Source organism: Equus caballus, chromosome 1 (assembly GCF_041296265.1).
Source record: "Equus caballus isolate H_3958 breed thoroughbred chromosome 1, TB-T2T, whole genome shotgun sequence".
Lineage (NCBI taxonomy): Eukaryota > Metazoa > Chordata > Mammalia > Perissodactyla > Equidae > Equus > Equus caballus.
In genome coordinates, this window is record NC_091684.1 from 199,306,891 (window position 1) to 199,329,223 (window position 22,333).

The following is a 22,333-nucleotide window of genomic DNA, read 5'->3' on the forward strand; positions in this document are numbered from 1 at the left end:
CTGTCGTCTGCACACGGAGCGTGGGCTGCACACAACGGAACCGTTTGAATAGATAAGCTGTTTGACACCCATGTCTGTGCTTTTGCAGTACACAGTGAACAGATTAGAGCCCAGAAGAAGCATGGCCGTTTTCTACTTCTTTTACAGAATGTATTTGCAGGCTGTTCTCAGACCTGCCTTGACTTGTAGATCATCTATATTTATTCAGTAAATTTATTCAACAAGTACTGTGGAGGGCCAGGAATACTCACATGCTGGATACAGAAATAAAAGGGACAGACCCACATCCTCACTCGTGTGGAGTCTAATTTTACAGGAAATTACATGGCCACCACCCTCCTCTTCCCCACCAAGACCAGTTTGCCGTTGTGCTGGAGTCCTCCCCAGCTGCTAGCTGATGAGTCCTGCTGGGATAGGACACTCTGTTTCATAGCCATATTTCTGGCTTCTATTTCATTTTTACTTTTAAACTGTTCATTATGGAAGTTTTCAAACATAGACAAAAGTAGAGAGAATAGGATAATGAAACCCCACATACCTAATACATCAACATGTGGCCATGTCATCTCATTTCTACCTCTCACACACTGCCCCACTACCCCCTGGATTATTTTAAAGCAAAACTAGACATCCAGCCGCTTCATCCATGAATCCCTTCTGAAGGAGGAGGTTTTCACATGGACTTGGAGAAAGGTTGGGCCTCGGTTGGGTGGAGGGAAGCAGCGTGGCTTCCTAAGTGGGAATGGAAGCACAAGGGAAGCCTGGGCAGGAAATGAACACTGTATACACAGAATCAGAGGAAACTATTCTGGATGGAGAGAAGGTTGGACAGATCAGGTGGAAATGATTACAAAGGGTTTCAAATGCCATCCTGAGGATATGGCTTCTTGCAGAGAAGCTGTAGTTAGACATTCATACAAGGTTGTTAAGTGTGATGTGAGTGAAGCGGTGTTTGAGTGAGCACCATCTGGGTGGGAGTGGGCCCTGGGGACCCAAGGAACAAAATGAAAGAGGGCTCATTATTATAATCCTCCCCAGCAGGGCCAGGCCATGTGGTGATGGTAGAAATGGAGGGAGGGATGGGCTAGGATGCATTTTAAAGGTTGAAAGGAGAGAATTCATTGCCTGGCTCCATAGAGTGGTTAAGGAAAGAATAAGAGATGGCTACAAGGCTCCACATCTGGGAAGCTGGGGGACTGGAAGTGTCATTCACAAAGTCAAAGACAATGGGAGCGAGAATCTCTTTGGGGATTATAAACTTGATTTTGGATTTAATAATGGGATATCCAAATACAAATTTCTAGGAGTCTATTGACTTATAGAACTTGGGTGAAAATGATAAGATGTCCGTTTATCCAACTCAAATGGATAGTTGAGGTCAGCTAGTCTTTATTAGTTTTATGCACAGAGAAGGAAAGGGAAAGAGGGAGAGAGGATGGGAAGAGAGAGGAAGGAAAAGGGAAGGGAGGAGAGAACAGGGGAAGGTGGGGCGAGGAGGAGAGAGAAAAGGAGAGAAAAAGAGCAAGTCAGGAAGAAGAGAAGTCGTGGCTAAGACAGAAGACTGGGTAAAAGTACCAGGATGGTGAAATAATCTCAGAAGACCAAGAGGAGCTCCTTTCTAAAAAGAGAAATTTTGGTCTTTAGTGAGACTGGCGGTTGGAAAAGCCCACTGAATATGCATGAGGTCATGTACTGCACATTCATGACATGCACAAGGCCACATTCAATCTGCTGACCCTGAGGGCAGAGCACAAGGCTCTCTTGTTCCCCCTGGTCCTGGCCTCGGAGAGAAGGAGCCGTCTGTGCTGGGAGAGTTTTAATTCTTGAATCAGGCTAGTTATTAGCTGCGTTGTGAAAATAGGCTAGTTTTCAGAAACTGGAGAATTCATTTCTGCTTATAGTCACTGTAGTAAGTAGATGGTGGGTAACAGGCTTGGGAGAAAAATGGTCCCCAATTTGGGGTCAGGGGTGAAGGGGCAAAGCCAGGACTCACCAGTGAAGAACCAGCCTGGTTCTTCCAACCACCGGGTGTGGAAGGAATGAGTTGTACCTCAACCGGCACAATTTGGGTGCCTCCTTCAGTGATGTCAGGAAAATAAGTCCCGTATGTCACCATGTAAGACAAACTGAAGTCCTACAAATCCCATTAGTCATGGGAAATTTCACCATGGAGTGGATTAGGTGGCACTATGAATACAGAGAGATGGCAGGCAGTTCTTTTTTTTTTTTTTTTTTGAGGAAGATTAGCCCTGAGCTAACTGCTGCCAATCCTCCTCTTTTTGCTGAGGAAGGCTGGCCTTAAGCTAACATCCATGCCCAACTTCCTCTGCTTTACACATGGGACACCTACCACAGCATGGCTTTTTGCCAAGTGGTGCCATGTCCGCACCCGGGATCTGAACTGGCGAACCCCAGGCTGCCGAGAAGTGGAACGTGCGAACTTAACCGCTGCACCACCGGGCTGGCCCTGGCAGGCAGTTCTAAAACGAGTGTCAGGGAATTGGGATTCACTTGCACGTTTCCAGAATCACGTGGAAGAAAGGTGTCCAGCTTCTAGAAAGCTGGTAGCAAGAATACATAGAGAAATGGAACTACGTAGAGGACGTGGTTAGTTCATCAGATTATTTTGTTCATTTAAATTTTCTTTTGGAAATATCCAGTTCCCTTTTTTCCTTATTCTATGTTTACCAAGATTTACTTTCCCTATTGTTTTTTAAACTATGCTTATTTAGAGATAAATTAGATTTTAACTATTAATTTAATTTATAATTATTTTATTAATTATTCCTGAAGAATTTATCTTTTTCTTTATTTTGTAAAACTTTATTGATAGAAAATGTCAAACGTAGAAGTGGAAAGAATAGTATAATGAACTCCCATGTACCTAAGCGCAAATTTATCAGTAGTTTTAAAAAACTATTCTCCTTTCTTTCTTTCTTTCTCATTCTTTTTTAATTTCTTCCTGGAGCATTTTAGAGCAAATCTCAGACATCATATTAACTCACCTGGAAATACTTCAACATGCATCTATCTTTTATTGATAAGAGCTTTAAAAAATGGCAATCATGCCATTTTGATAATAATACAACTAAAATTAATTCCTTTATGTAAGTGAATACTAAGTCTATATTCAATGTATTTTTGAGCGATGAGTTGGTGCCTAGTGACTTCCAAAGATGATCAATGGCATATTTTTAAAATCCCTATAAACTCATGAGCTTTTAGATATCTGATATGTTCTAATTCTTTTTTAATGCTCAAATTGCTGCATCTTCATCCAGCGGGAGCCTCTTAAGTTGGCTTTGTGTCCTTTTGGTGCAACCCTGTTTGTTCTGAAAGATTTTCTTGCTTCTTCTTTGACATAAAACAACGTCCCAGCCTCACCTCTTAATTTCCTGCGCTAGAGGTGGAGTCAGGCCTTTTCTCAGAGCTCTGGTTCCTCTGGTGGGGGTGGTGCGCAGGACCACGATGGGAACTCCCGCTGTGCTGGTTGATACTGCACTGTCGTTGCTTCCAGGCCTTTTCAAGAGACAGAGCAGCGAAATTTGTGTTTTTTAATTTACTTTAAGAGAAAAAAAAATGAGTTCATACTGATATTTCCTAATCAAATGTGAGATTATGGGATTTTTACTTAACTTCTTTGATTTTATACTCATTTCAATAATTGTACTGTTATTAGTAATACTGATGTTTTAGTATCTCTTATTTTTGAATCAACAGCCAAGGTTTACTAGGTATTTAAGAAAACCTGAATAGTGAAAATGGAAACAATAAAAGGAATGAAAGAAAACATCAATGCAAAACGGAACTATGATTAATATCCTCAAAGACATAAGAGACGATATTGCCTCCACGACGGAATTACTGCAAAGAAGTTTTAACTTATGTTAAATGTGTTGTATACTGAAGCTAATAAGTAATTATGTTGATGTCATAGAAACTGAACTATTCAGCAAAGAAGAAACAAGATACAAATGTAAAATCAAATAAGTAAAGCCCTGTAATCATGAATTTAAATTGGAAATATCAATAGGAATTCAGTTTTTCTCCTTTTCCAAAGTATATATTTTTTTACTGTTTTCGCTGAAAAATCCACAAAACAATGACAATTCAGTAGAAAGAATACCCCTCATGCCTAGATGGCTGTCTCTCAACCATTCCCCGATGAAAAGGAGCTGGGATCCTTGGGAAAATCCCGCAAGGATGCAATAAGCCAAGTGGAGGATATGGGAACTTCCACAGAAACTTATGACCAAATTTCTGCTACAAATAAATGGCATAAGCAGAGAGAGGAAAAAATCCACATTGTGTGTGGATCTTGTGGTATAATAAGAAATATATTTGTTCTTTGTCCATGATTATATGATATTAAAAGTTACTAATTTTATTATATCTGATAATAGTATTATTAAAAAAAAGTCCTTATCTGCTAGCAATATATTCCGAAGTTTTTACAGTTGAAATGATATGATATTTGGGAATGCTTTAATATACTCTTTGGAAAAAGTGGAGGAGGAGTAAGTGAAAGAAATTTGGCAAAATAAATATTGAAGCTAGGTGGTGCGGGCTCAACATACTACCCTCTCGATTTTTTTTTGTACGTTTGAAAATGACCTTAATAAAAAAGATTTCTTAAAAAAAGACTATTTAGAAACACTAAAGAAGACTCAAATGGAGAGATATAAGGATGCTTAAAAAGTAATTAATTAGATTAATTAAAGGAGTAGGAGAAAGCAAGAGAGAATCCAGCCCGAATCCGTGTCTCAGGGTCCAGCAAGCAGCAGGGCAGAAGGGCACCCCCGAAGTTTCCACGCTCGCCCTTCCCCCCGCCTCGGGGAGGTCGGGACCTGGCCTGGCTCCAGACATCCCCTGGCACTCAGGCCCCCTCGCCTCTGGCCTGCTGGTGGGAACCCCTTCTGCAGCTGGCTGCACGTGCAGCCCCATAGCTCACAGAGCCCTTTTGGAGACGCGTGAGTAGCTGGTCACATTCTCCACATTTTTATGCAGATGACATTGCCAGGGTGGAGGCTGGGGGCTGGGGGTGGCGGCGGATTAGGAAATCACCAGGGCAGCTCAGGAAAAAGGCCTCCCCGAGGAGCCCCGCAGGAAACCAGCACAAACTCGTGTCCCTTCTGGTGTGTTCCCTCGCCACGATGGTGAGCTGCTGGGTCAGGCTGCAGGGTCCCCTCCTCCAGCTGCAGATCCCCTTCTGCCACCTCCCCACAGCTGTTGTGTCTCCCTCTGCCCCCTGCTGCAGGGTCCTCTGCTGCAGGGGGACCGTCCCATCTCGAGAATTCCCGGTGTTTCCTGGCGGCCAGTAGTGATTCATTTTTATCCCCTTGAATCTTCTTCGCGGCCAGAGCATTGTTTCCCATATCCTTCCCGCCCCCAGGAAAGAACAAAAGGCTGCGTCTACTCAGGACCGTCACTGCCCATACATGGCCGGGGCCAAGGGCTCCTCCAGCTCCCGTAGCTTCCACGGAAGTTTTGAGATGGACGCTGACGGTCGGGTACATTTGCTTTCCTGCTGCAGTGAGATGTGTTGTGTGACTCATCTGTTCCCTGAGATTTCCAGTTATAGTCATGAAATCTGGCTGTACCCCCGTGCAAATGCTCATGTTTATAAGAAGTAACTAAGTGCTCTGCCACATTTTCAGAGCTAAAGCTATGTTTCCTGTCCCATGAGTTTGTAAACTCAGCAAAATAAAGCTTTCTGTTGCAAGTCAGCCATGCTTGAGAAGTCGGAATAGTTGAAATAAGTGCTAAATAAGGCAGGTTTGAGTAAGTTCTAACTCAAGAATTTCATCTTCTCACTTCTACCTCAAACTATGGCCACATCTACGGGACTTTCAGCAGTGTTTTATTTTGCCTTGTGATCTCAAACAGAGCCACACTCAAGTTTTAGCAAATCTGAAGGATGAAAAAGTGACCTAAGCCACCCAGAATTAGATTTGCAGCAGAGGGCAAATGGGACTCTCAGAATCACAGAGTTAGGGGCAGACAGACTGTGGCTGGCGTTTGCTGTCTCCGTTCACAGGCGAGAAAATTAAAGTCCAAAGAGAGTTGTGTTTTGCCTAAGGTCACAGAGATGGCAAGTGAAACCAAGTTCGAAACCAGGTTTGCCACAAAAGGCCCCAAACCCCTGCCTCACTCAAGTCCACTTCTGAAGCGTCCTCCTTCCTGGTCCCCACCTCCTCGCTGGTCTCTCTCGTCCCTTCCCCGTCCTCATACTGCCACCTGCCATGGCCCCCTCCCCTGCCGCATGCCTCCGGCTGTGTCTCTCCTGGCTCAGACTGCTCAGTGGTCATGGCTGTCCCCAGTGGCACTTCCATCACATCACACTGCCCTCACGCGCCCCTCCCAGACCACGCGGAAGAGTCGCTGCCCCCGAAGCAAGCTCTGTGTTTACCTGCGTCTTTTTCCACACATTTTCTCCACCCAGAAGATTATTCCTCTTTATCTTTACCAGGCAAGATCCTCCTACCTTTGAGAGGCCCAGTTCAGATGCCACTTCCTCCACAAACCCTGCATCGACTCTCCTAAGTGAACCCCATTTCTCCCCTCTTGGTCTCCCTGCACTGTATACTGTGGGCTTCTACTTTACGCTTCCATCTCGCATAATGAGATTAACCATAGTTAATTATGAGCATTCTGCTCCTTCCTCCTGGATTATAAACTGTTTTAAGCCAAAGACCAGATCTCGTTTATGGCCCCAGCAGAGTTATTTGCTCAGAGTAAACATCAAAAAAATTTTATTAAATTGGGTTAAAATCCGTTATCTTTGGAAATCCAATAGCATGCAGACATGCAATTCTAAAGAGCTGAAATTAAGTATTTTATATGTTTCTACCCTTGACGTTATTAGGATACTGAAAGACATTTCTATCTCCCACAATGTGTCATGGATAAATATAGGGAGGATTATTTTTCCTTTGTTATTTCTTTAGATCTTGCTCAATAAAAAGTTCAACTAAACGTACGTTTGTTGAACACTTAACAAGCATTGCCAATCATCCCTCTCCGCGGTTAAAGAAAGTTACAGAAAGACGAACAACTTTAGGAACTAGACTTGATAGGAATCAGAAGACGGTGGGTCTAATTCAGGCTATACCAAATTTCTGTCAGAGTGACCTTGGACAAATCCTTTAATCCCTATTCATCTTCCTGTTCATTCATTCACTATCGGTAAAAAGGACTATCATAAAAGGTGGGTTCCTTTGTGGACACGGATGTCACCCAGGTCCAATAGGTTTGTAGACCAATTCTGCAAATGTTTATGGTATGAATTAAAGCAGTGGTTCCCGAAGGGTAGCCCTCAGACCATAGCTTCTACTGGGAACTTGGTAGAAATGCACATTCTCGGGCCCACTCTAAAATGACTGAATCAGAAACACTGGCTCCTTGGTTTGGGGAGACTGGGTTCTGGTGCCTCCTGGTCTCCACGTGGAAGGTGGTGCTGGTCCTGTGGGAGGCTGCGCAGGGGTACTTCTGCTCCATCCTCCCAGCTCGTTTTCCAGGCACCTAGAGGGATCTCGCACAGCACTTTTAAGCAATTCTGCTTTGGACCGCGCCACACGCCAATAACACCCAGCCTGCTTTCCTCACAGAGGTAGGGTCTGAGGCTCCACGGACATCTGATTATGAAACTGCTTTGACCATTTGATCATACAAATGCTAACACTGTTGAAGCTGCCACGTCTTTAGGGGAGGAGTTGTATAAATGAGGAAACTGAGTAAATGGAAGAGACGCTGATGACAGATGACGTCAACCACTCTCAGCCTTGAAGAAATTGCCATTTGATTGCACACACTGCTTCCTTCCTTTGATTTTATCCTCTTGCCTGTTTATACTTGAAACAAAGATACAACAAGTGGGGAGAGTGCAGACACAGCAGCTTAAAAGGAAGCCGGGTGCCCATGACCAGGATACGGCCACTTCACTCGCCTGGCAGAGATTAAAAACAGCACCTCTGAGGTTTCCACTGGAAGAGGTGCTGCCTTTGACTCAAGCAAACATGAATCTCCTACGCCCACAACTCCCGCCACTTGAATAAGGATCTGAACCGTCTGCATGTAGTTCAGAGCCCTCATCCACCACACACGAGAATCCCCCTCTGCAGTCCTGCCTCAGCGGGACAGACGCGGTGTTTGCTAAATGCCGAATTGGTTGGCTTCTTCCATTTCTTGCCTCCCTCCTCTAACAGGCGGCCTGTGGAGAACGACGTTCCAGAAGGAGCATTTAGTAGCTCAGCAGATGGCCTTGAATCATAAAGTCCAAGTCTTAGTTAGGCTCCTGCTATTTACTATCCGCCGGTGGGTAAATCTCGTCTTGACCTCATTTTCCTCAGGGTATTTGAGTGGACCCTGTGGTATTTGTGAGCTATAAAACAGTTACAATATAAGGTGATATTGTCATACTGCTGTTAGCAAAGCATAGACAGCCGAGTAAAATTATCTTGGTCGAGATCTTTTGTTTTCTAAAGAAGAGAGTGTGCAGATGAAGGAGAAAGCGTGTTTATCTGTAGTGATAGAAGGACAAGACGTCCACATCCTTGATCATCTATTCAAAACACGGTGGCGTTAGTGGTTAGCGGTTGTCGGCATCCCGTGTCTGCTCGGCACCGTCTGTGGTGACATATTGCTTAGGTCGAAGTATGTGGAGAAAATCCATACAGAGAAGCGGTTGGAAACGGGAGCGGTGTCGCAACAGCTTCTCAGATACGCTTGTGGCTGTGGATCCTTGACAGTTCACCAAATACCAAAACTAGTTTATTAGGGATTAGTGATAATATGGGATCTGAGACCAAATCAGTGAGCTCTTCGTGCTTGGTTACAGTGAAACCCGTTGATCTATCTTGCGCTTTGAATAGATCTTTCAGTCAGGCGTAGGGCGAAATAGTGGTTCACTGAGTTACACAGATCTTCAAAACCTTGACGCGTTTCATTGTACAATTTCAAAAATACGAAATTCATTAATATCACCATCAAATTCATCAAAAAAGTAACAACTTCGAATATAGGGAACTTGCAAAGCTCACTGTGATAGATACAAGTTTTCCCGATTTCTAATTTTCACTTGAAAGCTCAAATTTTATCATTGGCAGAAATACTGTTAGTTGTTTTCCTTAAAGGGACAAGCTCACTTTATTTTTGAGAAAATATCTGCCAAATACTGAAGTCTGAGAAACCATAATTCTCTTGGCCAGACTTTCTTTCTTAAACGAAAAATGGTATTCCACAAGAAGGGAATCTTGTTCAGGTTGCACAAATGTTTTCCTTCCAGTGACCGTCCTCCACCTTCGGACACAGCAGAGCCTCACGTGGGCTCCCATTTTGTCACACTGCGTGTTAAAACGAGGCGAGCTCAAGGGTCGAGATTTAATAAAATGAATCACTTCACTGCTTGATTAAGGACACTCAGGTGAAACGCACATTTTTTAATTGCAGATTTTTGGTGGTGAAGAATACATCAACTGCCAACAATAGTTTGGTGCCAGCATCTTGATTCATGGTGAGATGCCAGCAGTTTTAATCTCCATCATTTCTGGGCTGTTGGTACAGATAACAACCCAGAGAAAATTTTAGGCCAATTCTGTCTTGGTAGCAGCGTGAAGATAGTTTGATTTCATGGGCTGCCTGAAAGGATCTCAGGACCCCCAGGATCTGGGAGCCACGTTTTGAGAATCATGGCTCTAGATAGCCTTCCTGCCTCGGGGATGGCCCTGTAATTCCCTCTAAGGCCCCTCGTGAAGAGCGAGCCTGAACCAGATCACACAGAGACGCTGGAAAAGAACCAGGGAGGCCAGCAGCGCTTCCACAAGGGTCCTTCAGAGGGAAACTCTTGTCCTCTCCTGCTCCCTGGCGGTCACCATCAATCACAGCAGGTAGCACGGCAGGACCTTCGCAGAATGGCTTCCTGGCTGATGTGGCGGTGGTGTTCTTGACAGCCACGCTTCCTGCAGCCACTTTTAGATCTAAGTGTGTTTGATTCTTTAGTGACTGGCACCCAGGACAATGAACTGCTATCGTGATAAAACCCGAGGATAAAGTCTCTGGTGACAATCGCTGGTGTCACTTACATGTGAGGTGTTCCTGCCGCCAGTCTCCCAGCAGCCCCAGGGCTCAGCTGCTGGCTGACCTGTCCACTGAGGAACAAACTACAATCCCAGAGTGTTCTCTTGATTTTCTATCCAGAAAGCAATCTTTTTAAAAAACTGCTCCGAGGGTCCTCACGTATCATAAAGTAGGCAGACCGGGATTAAAGGCTGTCCCTGTGCCTCATTCTCTTTTCACTGAGTCTCATGAAGAAAGACAAAGTCCGCATACAGAGGCTCCAAGGACGGCCTCTTCACACTTCAGACGCAGATATCGGAGACTGACCGGGAGACCAGGGTTACGGGAGGTGTCCCCATGGTGGCAAGCTGGTGCCCCAGTGGAGACCTGAGGGGAGGGGACAGGCAGGGGACAGGCGGGAGAGAAGCAGAGCCCTGCCTCTCATCCTCTCCCCTCTTACCAAGCCACCGCGTGGCGAGGTGACAGGAAAGGGCAGGGGGAGCTGCGTGCACACAGCTCAGAGAAGACGGAGAGAGAAGGGAAGAGATGCCACGGGGTCAGGTGTGGAGGGGCCGTCTCCTCATGGTCTCCCGGCCCTTCCTGCAGGCTGTCCACACAGAAGGAGCTGAAGGCCATGGGGACTGTGCCTAACAGACCACTCGGAGCCTGTGTGGCTCAGCCTGGGAGCTGGGATGAAATAGTGGGAGCTGGGAGGCCGACAACTGGAGTCGTTTGTCACAGCCTCTGATCCAGTCTGCCCAACGTCAAAGGCAGCCGAGAGGTTAGGGGCAAAGCCAAGTCTTTACTGGTCTCCCTCTGGGCCCTGCATGCTCTCCCAACACATCTCCAGGCTCCAGCCCACCTCGGAATGTTCTAGCAAACAGCTTGCCAGCCCGACCACCCATCAGGTCTCATCCGGACGTCTCTGACCGCCCAGGACGTGGCCACTGCTCCCGGCACCTGCGCTCACTGAGGTTTACACTCATCGCCCCTATGCTGCCACCTAGCTGCCCTGTCTCCGCCAAGCTGCACGCCTGTGTTGTATTCCTGGCTCCCCATGCGGCGTCTGCAGACGGCAGGCCAACCTCGAGACATCAGAGAGTTCTAGGGTCCAGCTTCGACTGTGAACTCTTGGGTCACCTGAACGTACTTCCTTCTGAGGAATTCTTCTCATGCCCCAGACACAGCTCAGCACTGCCCTCTTGCCCTCTTGCAGTCTTCCTTCCCTGATGCACCCATCCCGCGAACACTTGGTCCTGCCTCTGTGGCTGTGGTCCATTGTCTGTGCTGATGGTGGTGCGTATCTCACTGGCCTGCAGGAGATTCAGCTCACGGTGTGTGCGTCTTCCCCACTGGAGTTCACGCCACGTGAAGGCCCTCCCAGCCCTGTTCCCTCGTAATTACCTGACATAGAAGTCACTGTAAAAGGGGCATTAATTTCACGCCTCCCAGGAGAGAAAACCAAGTTTTCCTCTTGGAAATGAAGACTTTGGTGTGACCGACAGAGGCATGGCTCAGGCAGGAATGTAATGTAAAGCACCACTTTTGACTGTAACTCTCAAAAAGGATTTGACTCAAAAAAGTCATTTAGGGGCATGCCTGGTGTACTGGTTAAGTTCACATGTTCCACTTTGGTGGCCTGGGGTTCATGGGTTCAGATCCCAGGCGCGGACCTACCCACAGCTCATCAGCCATGCTCTGGAGGCATCCCACATACAAAATAGAGGAAGATCGGCACAGATGTTAGCTCAGGGACAATCTTCCTCACCAAAGAAAGAGAAAAAAGTCATTTAAAGTGAATTTTGCTGAAGTAACCTATTTATTCACTGACTTTCATCGTAATGCCAAAGAAGCATTCAGAGCCCAAGGGGAATTGGAGGCCTGCTGCGGTAGACACAGATATCACACACAGACAGATCCAGTGTGGATCCCACCTCTGCTCCTTATTCCTTGGACAAATTACTTAACCTAATAATTGTTGTCAGGCTGGCAGAGAGATCAGACATGAATGGAATAATTATTATTATTGTTCTGTAATCAGTGAGCAGACAAAAACATTCTGTAAGAAATAAAATATGTAATTGGGGTACATCCAGAAGTTAGGGATATACTCAAATGGCATTTATGACTGTTATTATCCTTTACAATTATTATTTACAGTGACTATTATTTTTATTATTTTTAAGACTCTTTTAGTTGCAAAGATGAGAAGCAAGTTCGAACAGGTTAAGCACAAAGAGAACTGTTAAGTCCCAAGTCCGGGGCGTCTGGGGTGTCTAGTTTCAGGCATGTAGGGCTGCAGAGGTTCAAGTCGTCCCTCGACAGCAGGAGGCAGAGGTTCAAGTCGTCCCTCCACAGCGGGAGGCAGAGGTTCAAGTCGTCCCTCCACAGCGGGAGGCAGAGGTTCAAGTCGTCCCTCCACAGCAGGAGGCAGAGGTTCAAGTCGTCTCCTCAGAGCTCTGACTCGCTCTCCACACCCAGGGCAGCCTTTCTCTGTAGCGGGTGTAAGAGGACCGTCAGCAGCCCTGCCCCTCATCCCATGAGCTTAGCAAATCCAGAGGGAAATAGAACGAAATCCTCATGACCTGGATGAGGAGAGACCAAGTGAGAACCCCATGCAATGGGGAGGGAGAAGGTCAGAACTCCAGGGATGAGGAGCGACAAGGTCAGAACCCCAGGGATAAACAGGGACCAGGTGAGAACCCCAGAGATGGGGAGGGACCAGATCAGAACCCCAGGGATGAGGAGGACCAGGTTAGACCCTCAGGAGATGGTGAGGGACCTCAGTTATTACCTCAGGCGATGAGAAGGGAACAGCCCAGAGCCCCAGGGATGGGGAGGGACCAAAGGGAAGCTGGGCAGTTTTATCAGAGAAAGAGAGAACAATTCTTTCCAGGCAAAAGCAGGAGATGCGTGCTCCAACCAGTCTGAATCAATTAGGTTTCATTGTTCTTTGTTTTCAAGGCATGCCCAGGATGTGCCACCTTCTTTCCCCCAGACCTCAGAGATCCCGACTCTTGATGCCTCTCCTAATAGACACATAATTTGCTTGAATTATGGTGATAATGACTAGCATATATTGGACTTGCCGTGTGCGGGTGCTGTGTAGGCTTTACATAGATTGACTCCTCTCACCTCCCCACTCCTCTGTGAGGAGGGCACCATCATCTCCTTGATTCGGATGGAGACAGACAGGCACTGAGGGTTAAGTCAGTTGCACATGGGGTGCAGTCGGGACTCTCCCCGGGATTCCTACAGAAGAGGCTACATCTGAACCACGACAGCACCTGCCCTGGACCACGCACACGTTACATCATCTACAGCGTATGCCTTTCTTTATGCCGCAGCCTCCAGCCCCTGCAGGGTGACTGAGCAGAGCAGATGCTGCCACTGTAAGTTAATCTGTAGTTAATAGAAGAGATGGCAAACTATCCTTTCCCTCCCAGTGGCAAATTCCTGCTGCCCCATCCCCTCGCAGCCCCCTGGCTTCCTCCCTCACCGTCTGGCTCTTCTCCCACCACAGCAACCACTTCCCGAGGGAACCACTTTTCTCAGTCCTCCATAGCCTCACCTCTGATTTCTGCAGTGTCTGGCACGTTCAACTCTATTTCTTACAGCCCTCAGGTTCCCACAGTCAGCCTTGCTCTGGTTCACATCCTGCCTCGCTGTGGCTGCTCCATCTCCCCGTGGCTCCTCCTTCCCCTCCTGCCTGTCTGGGAGGACGTCCCATTTCAGTTCCGGCTCCTTCGACTCATCCATCACTGTGTCTCTGAAGCCACAGCTCTGTTCTGGGGTCCTGGCAGATGACAGTGGTGACAAAGAGGAAGCTCCTAGGCCCTAGGGATGGGGCCCTCCTTCAGAGTCGCCCTCCTTGCCGAGAAGTGATGCCTGGCCCTGGGAAATGAACAGTGGCCTGGCCTGGTCAGGAAAGGCTGCAGCTCGTGGAACAGCCTGCAGACAAGCTACCCGGCTCCTGGTGGTCATTTCCACAGCAGGAAGCTGCCTGGGAGCCCTAAAGCCAGTGGGTCTTCAGGTCCTTCAAGATTTGCTGCCTCCTCACCCAGAACTGTGTGGTCCTGTGGCCTTTAGGTATGTCTGCTGCCTCCCTGCCTCTCCTCTCCACCTCTGTTTTATGGAGTGGAAAGAATAATGAAATCAAGACCAGAAATTCTGGGTCTGCGTTGGCTCTACCGCGAATGAACTCCCTCCATAGGCTTGTTTCTCATCAATGATATAAGAGGTGGGTCGTCTCGTCTCGAAGATCCTTTATCCCATGGTAAGGAGGCCTCACCACCTGTCTGCCTCAGGAATGGGGAGCCATTAGGGCAGACCTCCAGCAGCTCTTGGCCAAAGGATGAGGGAGTTTCGTGAGGTCCTCAATTGGAGGAGACAGTAAAGCTGGAACAGCATGTCTCTTTGGGGCCTAAAAGCTCTATAAGCACTTAGAGATCAAGGGTCTAAGGTCAACCAAAGAGCTATGGGGCCAGGGAAAAGCTTACTGTCAGCTCTGCCAGCAGCACACACCAGTGGAAGCAGTGGAACAGCTGAGCAAACACAATCACAACTTGCAAAGTTTGTAGGATAATGATTTATAAGAAGGAAACAGCCCACACCCCTGGGGTCTCTGTGCGTAGGATCTGTACCTGAGAATTTTATCCTGGATTATACTAAAGAACAACTGGAGTTTCAAAGTTTCTGCCAGTTCTTTGTTTCTTTCATGATAAAGTCATAAAGCAAATAATTCCTTGGTTAGTTGAGCCAAAAATGAATTCTTTTTTTTTTAAGATTGGCACCTGAGCTAACAACTGCTGCCAATCTTCTTTTTTTTCTTCTGCTTTCTCTCCTCAAAGCCCCCCAGTACATAGTTGTGTATTTCAGTTGTGGGTCCTTCTAGCTGTGCTATATGGGACGCCACCTCAGCATGGCCTGCTGAGCCGTGCCACATCTGTGCCCAGCATCCGAACCAGTGAAACCCTGGGCCGCAGAAGGAGAGTGCACAAACTTAACCACTTGCCCACAGGGCCGGTCCCCCAAAATGAATTCTTATACATGCCAAGTCAGGAGCAAACCTCGTTCAGAAAGGCAAGAGAGAGCTGGAACACTTTGCATGACTTTGGAAGTCATCCTCAGACACTGGGGAGAAAGATGGGGGTGGGAGGTGGGCAGTTCAAGTGACATCAGAAGAGGGTAGGTGGAGTCAAAGAGCAATTTTCTGGAGCAGGGATGGTAGATCAGTAAAAATTATCTTGCAGGGGCCGGCCCAGCGGTGTAGTGGTTAAGTTTGGTGTGCTCCACTTCTGCGGCCTGGCGTTCACGAGTTCAGATGCTGGGCGTGGACCTACATTACTCATCAAGGCAATGCTGTGGCTGTGACCCAGATACAAAAAATAGAGGAAGATGGGCACAGATGTTAGCTCAGGGTCAATCTTCCTCACCAAAAAAATTCTTGTAATAGTAATGTCTGATGCTCAATTGTTGTTTTCTTCCTTGAGCTGCAATTAACCTCCATTATCTCATTATTTTTGAAAATGGTTATAACAGGCAACAGTCAATGGAACTTTGGGGCAATGAAGAAAAACAGGTGGTGCCCACTGTGGAACAGAGTGGGTCTACAAGAAAAGACAGCAGCTGGAGAAGGGATAGTTGTGAACAAGAAGTGGTGGAGACTGGGAGAGAAAACGGAGGATGAGGTTGAAGACACAGGAGAGAGAGAAAAAGTAGTAGAGAAACAGCCCTGAGAAGCAGGGACCGGAACCCATGACATCAAGGAAGGGCTCACCTTGCCCAGGAGGAAGGCCCTCTCTTCCTTGGCCCCTGTCTCAGCAATTGGCACCACTAATCTGAATCCGCCCTCATTTCCAGGCTTCCACGTAGGGCATCCTATCTGGGCGAACCATTTTGCAGATTTTTTCACTATTGTCTGCCCTCTGCGCCTTAGTAAAATATGCCTGTCTTGTGTCCTAGTCCCTAAAGACTTTATCTGCTTTGCTTCTCATGATGCCAACCAGCTAAAAAACATAATACCCTAGGACACACTGTCCAACACGGTAGCCACTGGCTGCACGTGGCTACTGAGCACTTGAAATGTGGCTGGTCTGAGTTGAGGTGTGCCATAAATGCTTAATGCACACAGATTGTGAAGGTTTAGTGTGAAAAAAATGTAAAATATCTCAATAATATATGGATTAGTGTTGAAGTGATAATGTTTTGGATATATTGGTTTCAATAAAGTATATTATTAAAATTAATTTCACTTATTTCTTTTTACTTTTTAAGATATGGCTAATAGAAAATTTAAATTGTGTATGTTGCTCGCGTTAGCTTTCTCCTGGAAAGCAGCAGTCTAGACTACCGGGTAGTGGACTGGGCGCACAGCCACAGTGCCCACCAGACCATGGCCCCTCCTGTGGGAAACTGCTGGGGATATTCTTGAACCTGTGACCCCACCCCTCGCACCCCGGCCACTTCCTCCAGCAGCTTCCTGAGAAAGAGTGCATGATAGGTGACACTTTCAGTTTTTGCATAACCAGAAAATATCTTTATTTTACCCTCCACATTTGATTAATAGATAGATGAATATAACGTTTCACTCAGATTTGGAAAGCATCGCCACGTGGCTGTTCGCCAGCACCTTGAAGGTCAATGCTGTTCTAACTTCCAACCCCAGGGTGCGCTGGTTGTTTTCCGTAGCTGTTTTCCCACCTGAAAGGCCCCCTCCGCTCTTTATCAGCGTGGGCGCTGTAGCTGCTGTGGTTTCTGTGTGTCTGTGCGTGCTGAACATTTTATGGGCCATTTCAATCAGGAAACTCATGTCCTTTTGTTCTCATGTACTTTGTTGATGCTTTCCTCCCTTTCATTTTCTCTTCTTTTTTCTCTGGATGTTGAAACTCCTTGATTGAGCTTTTATTTTTGTAGTTTTTGATTCTTATTGTCCATTTCTTTAACATTTTATTTTATATTCTGAAAAAAATTTTCAGCTTTATCTTTCAATCCATCTACTGAATGTTTACTATTCAGTACATTCCCATTCTCAAATTGTTTCTTCTTACGGCATCTATTTCTTAATTCACGGATGCGGTATCTTCTTTTGTCTTTCTGAAGATAGCAATTATAGATTGCTGTCTTTTAGTTTTCATCTGCTCTCTGCGTCTGTCTCCGTGTTTCTCCTGAGTTCTGAGTGGTTTGTGGCTCACATTTCTGCAGCTTGTCCCCAGCTCCCGTCCACTGTTTTCTATTCTCCAAATCTCTTCAGCAACATGTTGAAGTGGATCTTCAGTTTTACTATTTATCAGAATCTACTGTTTGGCATTGGGTTAGTCCTGGCCTTTGAAAGTCCCAAAAAGCTAATACTTTACAGCATACTTTCTGTCATCTGTGAAGCTGCGTGCAATCAATCGTCAGGGGACCGAGTTATCATTATATGAGACGAGGTCAACAACGTCAGTAACATGAATAAGGCTGGTCATCAAGACATTGTCAGTATCTGAACATTCACTTTAAAACATGTAGCTGTAACTTGAGGTAGAAAATTTCCTTCTGCTCATCATATATTTAAATTCTCTCAGTTTACCAAAGTATATATGTGTATTTCTTACTGCAAAAGCAAAATGCTGCAATAATTAATGATTGTGGAAATTATTCATTGTACCCACAAGACAAAGAATTTTCAAAAAGTTAAACGGGGAAATACGTTAATAGTTAATATGGATATTAAGAGAAGATGCATTAGTTGGAGAATTTTATGAAGCAAAATACGTCCTTTTGAAACAACAAATATTTATGAAGATTTAAATAATAATGCAAAGCAGAATAATAGGAATTTAATCTTTAATCTCTAATCTTTGTAGAATTGTTTGTACACAGCTATTTGGAACAGATGAAATAACTTATAGAAATTGTATTTTATTTTTAGTTATTTAACTCCATTTAGACCATAAATCTTTCAAAAAAAATGTTCTATTTGTGAATTGCTCACATCTTGTGAAAATGGGGACAAAGCAGAATATCAGCTCTGCAACTTAAAAATTTTATAAGAAAGAAACAATCGTGAGCTCGGAGCCGTAGCACGCATGCTGACTCATCTTCTAACCAGTCATAATAAAGAGTGAAAAGCACATGAAGAAAGGAGAACTGTTTCCAATAATCAAACGTATCATTTGTGGTAATCAAATTTCGAACAGCAGAATGTTCAAGACTGCCTTAAGAAGACAATGCTTCATAATTTTGAGTCTACAGAGGCCAAAAATGTAAGTGGAAACTTGTCAATTTTTGCTGTGTACTGACAACATTTTCAATAGTTGAACACAAAAGTTTTTTTGCAATTTGCCTAAGCTATGAATGATAGGTACAAATTTCCATCTAGAAAAACGAGGTGTATCGGTTCAGTGAATTTGGGGCCTGTTGGGCTGGAAATGCCACATACAAAGATAGTGTGAGACTTGCACATATTGAAACAGCTTCTTTAACACAGAAAGGCTCCCATTTCCATCTTAAATCAACAAGATGAGCATGTTCCTGGCAAGACAGCTCCTAATTCCCTGGGATGCAGCACCCTCTCCTGCTGGCTGCCAGGACATCAGTGACCATATTCTGCGCCGTGATTGCACTCTGAAGACGGCGAACAGAACGTCACCTGCCTGTGGTTCCTGAGTCTTCTGTAGTCTCTGCTGTGGCTGTAACGTTGTCAATGACGACTGCCTGGCACTTTAATTCACTGTTTTCCTTTATATAAATATTTCTTCCAGTCCGATTTCCTGTGGCTTTAATCGTGTGAGACCCAGAGTAAAGTGAGGCAGAGTCAGCAAGAGCAGCGCTCATCCACCCTGTGGTCACACAGGACGCGTCTGAGTCTGAGATGGACGCAGAAAGACTGCGTGTTGTAAAGTAACACAGCGCAGAACATAATTCAAGAGCTTCTTTTTTGGTAGTCCAGCAGGACAAAAATTCCGCAGTTGCTGAGAAAGCCGTGGGCCTCCTGAGTGTGAAGAGGGCACCAGACTGCTGTGGCTGGAGAGGCAAGAGCCATCACAGGCCCCCTGCCGTAAAGAGGCTCTGCGCTTCCAGCGCGGCCGGTGCTGAAACTGGAGGGCGAGCAGCGAAGGCCGAGATGCAGACTGCAGTTCAAACCTACGCACGCATTTTTAACTTTCAGAGGCAACTGCATCGATCTATTGCCATATTTCCAGATGACGATCTAAGAACATCTTTTCTCAGGTGGCAAACCATTAAATGCCTACCTGTCCCCTAGAAAAGAAAGAAACAAAGAAGGGAAGAAAGAAAAATAAAGCCAGTAACATTGTCTGTTTCTGAAAGTACTTAAGCATCTGTCTCAGGAAGCGGTCTGCTTCACCGTCGATCACCATCCGTCACATCAATGAAGGGTTATGTGCAGGCATCGAAGGGGACAGTTGTGGACTTCAGGCGGCAACTAGCAGAGAGTGAGAGAGACTTGATGACTTAGAGACAGCACCCGAGGGGCAACATCTGACGCTGGTAGAGCTAGTCAGGACGCCACGACCACTCGTCTTGCTGGAACTGCTGCCACACTGCAGCTCCTCCCCTCCTCTAACCAGTGCTCCTGCTGCAAGCTCGCTGCCCCCTCAAGCTCTCAGAAGCCCCCGTGAGCAGTGCAGAGACCCCCAGGCCATCCACAGCTGACAGTGCCGAGAACTGCGTTTCTGCCCAATAGTGGCCAACTTCTACTGTTTGACAAATGACATTTATCATAATAAAATGGAAATAATAATTAAAATTTGGTAAACTTCAGGTTTGTTTCCATATCCCAGAAATTCAACAAACGATGGTGATATGTGGTGTTGGCCCTGGCTTTGGACAAATGCCGGTTTCAGCATTCCTCCACTCAGCATCTGTGTGCCTGTATCTCCATTTTCCTTCTGTCCTTGTGGACTTTTGAAAATTCCTTGACTGTCATCCGGTGGGATGTTGAAAGGGAGCAAAAATAAAGACATGTGATTTGGGGGGAACACTATGTTTTTAAACCTCAGCGATTTCCGTAATAACATGGTCATAATAATAGTTGACACATCAGTGCTCCTGAAGTCCCTCTGTGTGCTTCGACGTGGTGGCGTCTCTCAGACGGAACCCTCAGGCTGCTCGCCTGGCAGCTGGCCTGGGAACCACACAGCGGGACTCCACAAACGCCGGCTCTGGGTCTGTGCTCTGACCGTTGCTCTGCTGCTCCCTGACCAGCCTTTCTGTCACGTTCTCTGCAACACGATCTTTAGTTACTACTTCGCACTCCGTTGTGTGGATAAATAACAACTTGTTTACTAAATCTCCCAGACTTGAACGTCTAGCCCGTTCCTAGTATTCTCCTGTAAGCAATGTTCACTGGGTCTAACCAGAGCCAAGCTTTGTGCCATCTGGCGGCTTCCTTGACTCAAGGATGTGCATTTTGACCTCGGCCACCTAGAGTGGCTGTCAAACAGGGCGGGCCTCGCGCAGCACTGCCGCCCCACGTGCCAGGACCTCGCTCTCCGACACCGACCAGCACATCACACGTCCGTCTGCAGGTTCCACAGCTTGCTGGTTACACCCCACAGCGCGCCTCCCTGGCAGCGCTCGCTCCCCAGCAGCACGTATGTGTGCACACAGCTCGTCGTCTCGGTGGGACAATTCTAACTCAGCACGGAGGGAAGCCAGCGATCCAAAGCCTTGAGTTGCTAGCCGACGCTGTTTGGGCTTTCTCAGCTTCCAGGCACGTCTCCGTCTGTCTCCTCAGAACCCTTCCTTTCCTGTTCCTGCTCAACGCTGTTCCTCCTGTTGGTGGAACCACCAGGACTGCGATCTTCAACACTTTGACCTAAAATACGGAAAGTTCTCCTGGTTCACCCTGACAAGGCTGAGGTGTCACCCACAGAGAACACGGCAGCCACTTGCCATGCTGCGAGGCTGTTCAAAACCTGTGTAAACCCTGCCCATATCGGGGGAATCTCCGTCTTTTAAATCCTGGTCTCCCTAGTGTAACGCCAGACGCTGCCTTTCCCAGACGTCCTTGAGACTAGAACACGCGATGTGACCCGGATTCCTCCAATCAGACACAAGTGATTTGCCTCAGAAGAGAACGGCAGGAAGAGCTCGCCTGTCTGCCCTGAGGAGAGGTGGGGCGGGGGCAGGAGCAAAGTCTAGGTGCTGTGAAAGTTTTGTTTCCGGATCTGGATGGTGGTTCTGTGGAAGTTTGCTATGGAATAATTCTTTTATGTTTGTGCAATTTTTACTTGTGTTATTCATCAGTTAAAAAAAAAAAAGGTTTTAAAAACTCAGTTCTGGGCCAGCCCTGATGGCCTAGTGGTTAAAGTTTTGTGCGCTCCACTTAGGCGGCCTGGGTTCAGGTCCCGGGCGCAAAACCACACCACCCACATGTCAGTGCCCTGCTGTTGTCGCCACTTGTTCAGAACTAGAACGACTTACAACCAGGATATACAACTATGTACTGGGGCTCCGGGGAGGAAAACAAAAGAAGAGAGGAAGATTGGCAACAGATGTTAGCTCAGGGGAATGTTTCCAGCAAAAAAAAAAAAAAGAACATAATTAACAAAAACCAAACCCTCAATCCTGGCAAAGAGAGGGAGAGACATGGAGCCTCCAGGAGGCAGACGGGTCCTGGCAGTCGCCCCGAGCCCTGTGTGAGCAGTGTGAGCTGCAGGCCTCTGTTCAGCACATTCCGTGGGAGCAATCCTGCGGGCAATTTGGGCATAGGTCTGAGCATACAGCCTCCAAGACTGTTTCTCTGGCCCTCCCAGTGTTCCGTCAGCCACCGAATATCCTTTAGCAAATGCTCTTCCTGCTCTAACCAGCTAGAGAGGGTTTTGGTGGCAACTAGGAGCTGTGGCTGATACAAGGGAATTCAGGTTCTTTTCAGGCCAGAACTTAACTTGACCCTGAAGACACTGTCCTGGGGCCACCAGAATGCTGGCTCGGTGGTCCCACCAGCCTCTTAGAATTCCCCTGTTCTACAGTCAGAGCACGTGGGTTGAAATTACACATAGTACCCTCTCACGCTTTCAGTTGATGATTATTACTTTCTCTGAAAGGCATAAATTTTTGTACAGTGATCTCCATTGTTTTTCCTTTCCTAACTGCTCCCCAGAAAATACGTGTACGCTCCCTGCCCCAACCATGGCAACTGGGAGAGCAAGGAGTACGTGCAAGTCACGACACGCTGGTCCATCACTAGACGGTGAGCTTCACGGGCAGAGATGTCCTGTCCATTTTGTCCAGTGCTCCAGCCTGGCATCTAGGGAGGTGCCTGGCACATGTC

At 46.5% G+C, this 22,333-nt stretch overlaps 1 long non-coding RNA gene across 1 annotated transcript; it reads left to right on the forward strand.

Annotated features, from left to right (window-relative positions):
• Positions 1-13,670: 13,670 nt before the first annotated feature.
• Positions 13,671-16,301, forward strand: LOC138917969 (uncharacterized). Its single transcript, XR_011426699.1, has 2 exons — positions 13,671-14,329; positions 15,595-16,301. It is a non-coding gene; the product is annotated as an uncharacterized lncRNA (long non-coding RNA).
• Positions 16,302-22,333: the final 6,032 nt, after the last annotated feature.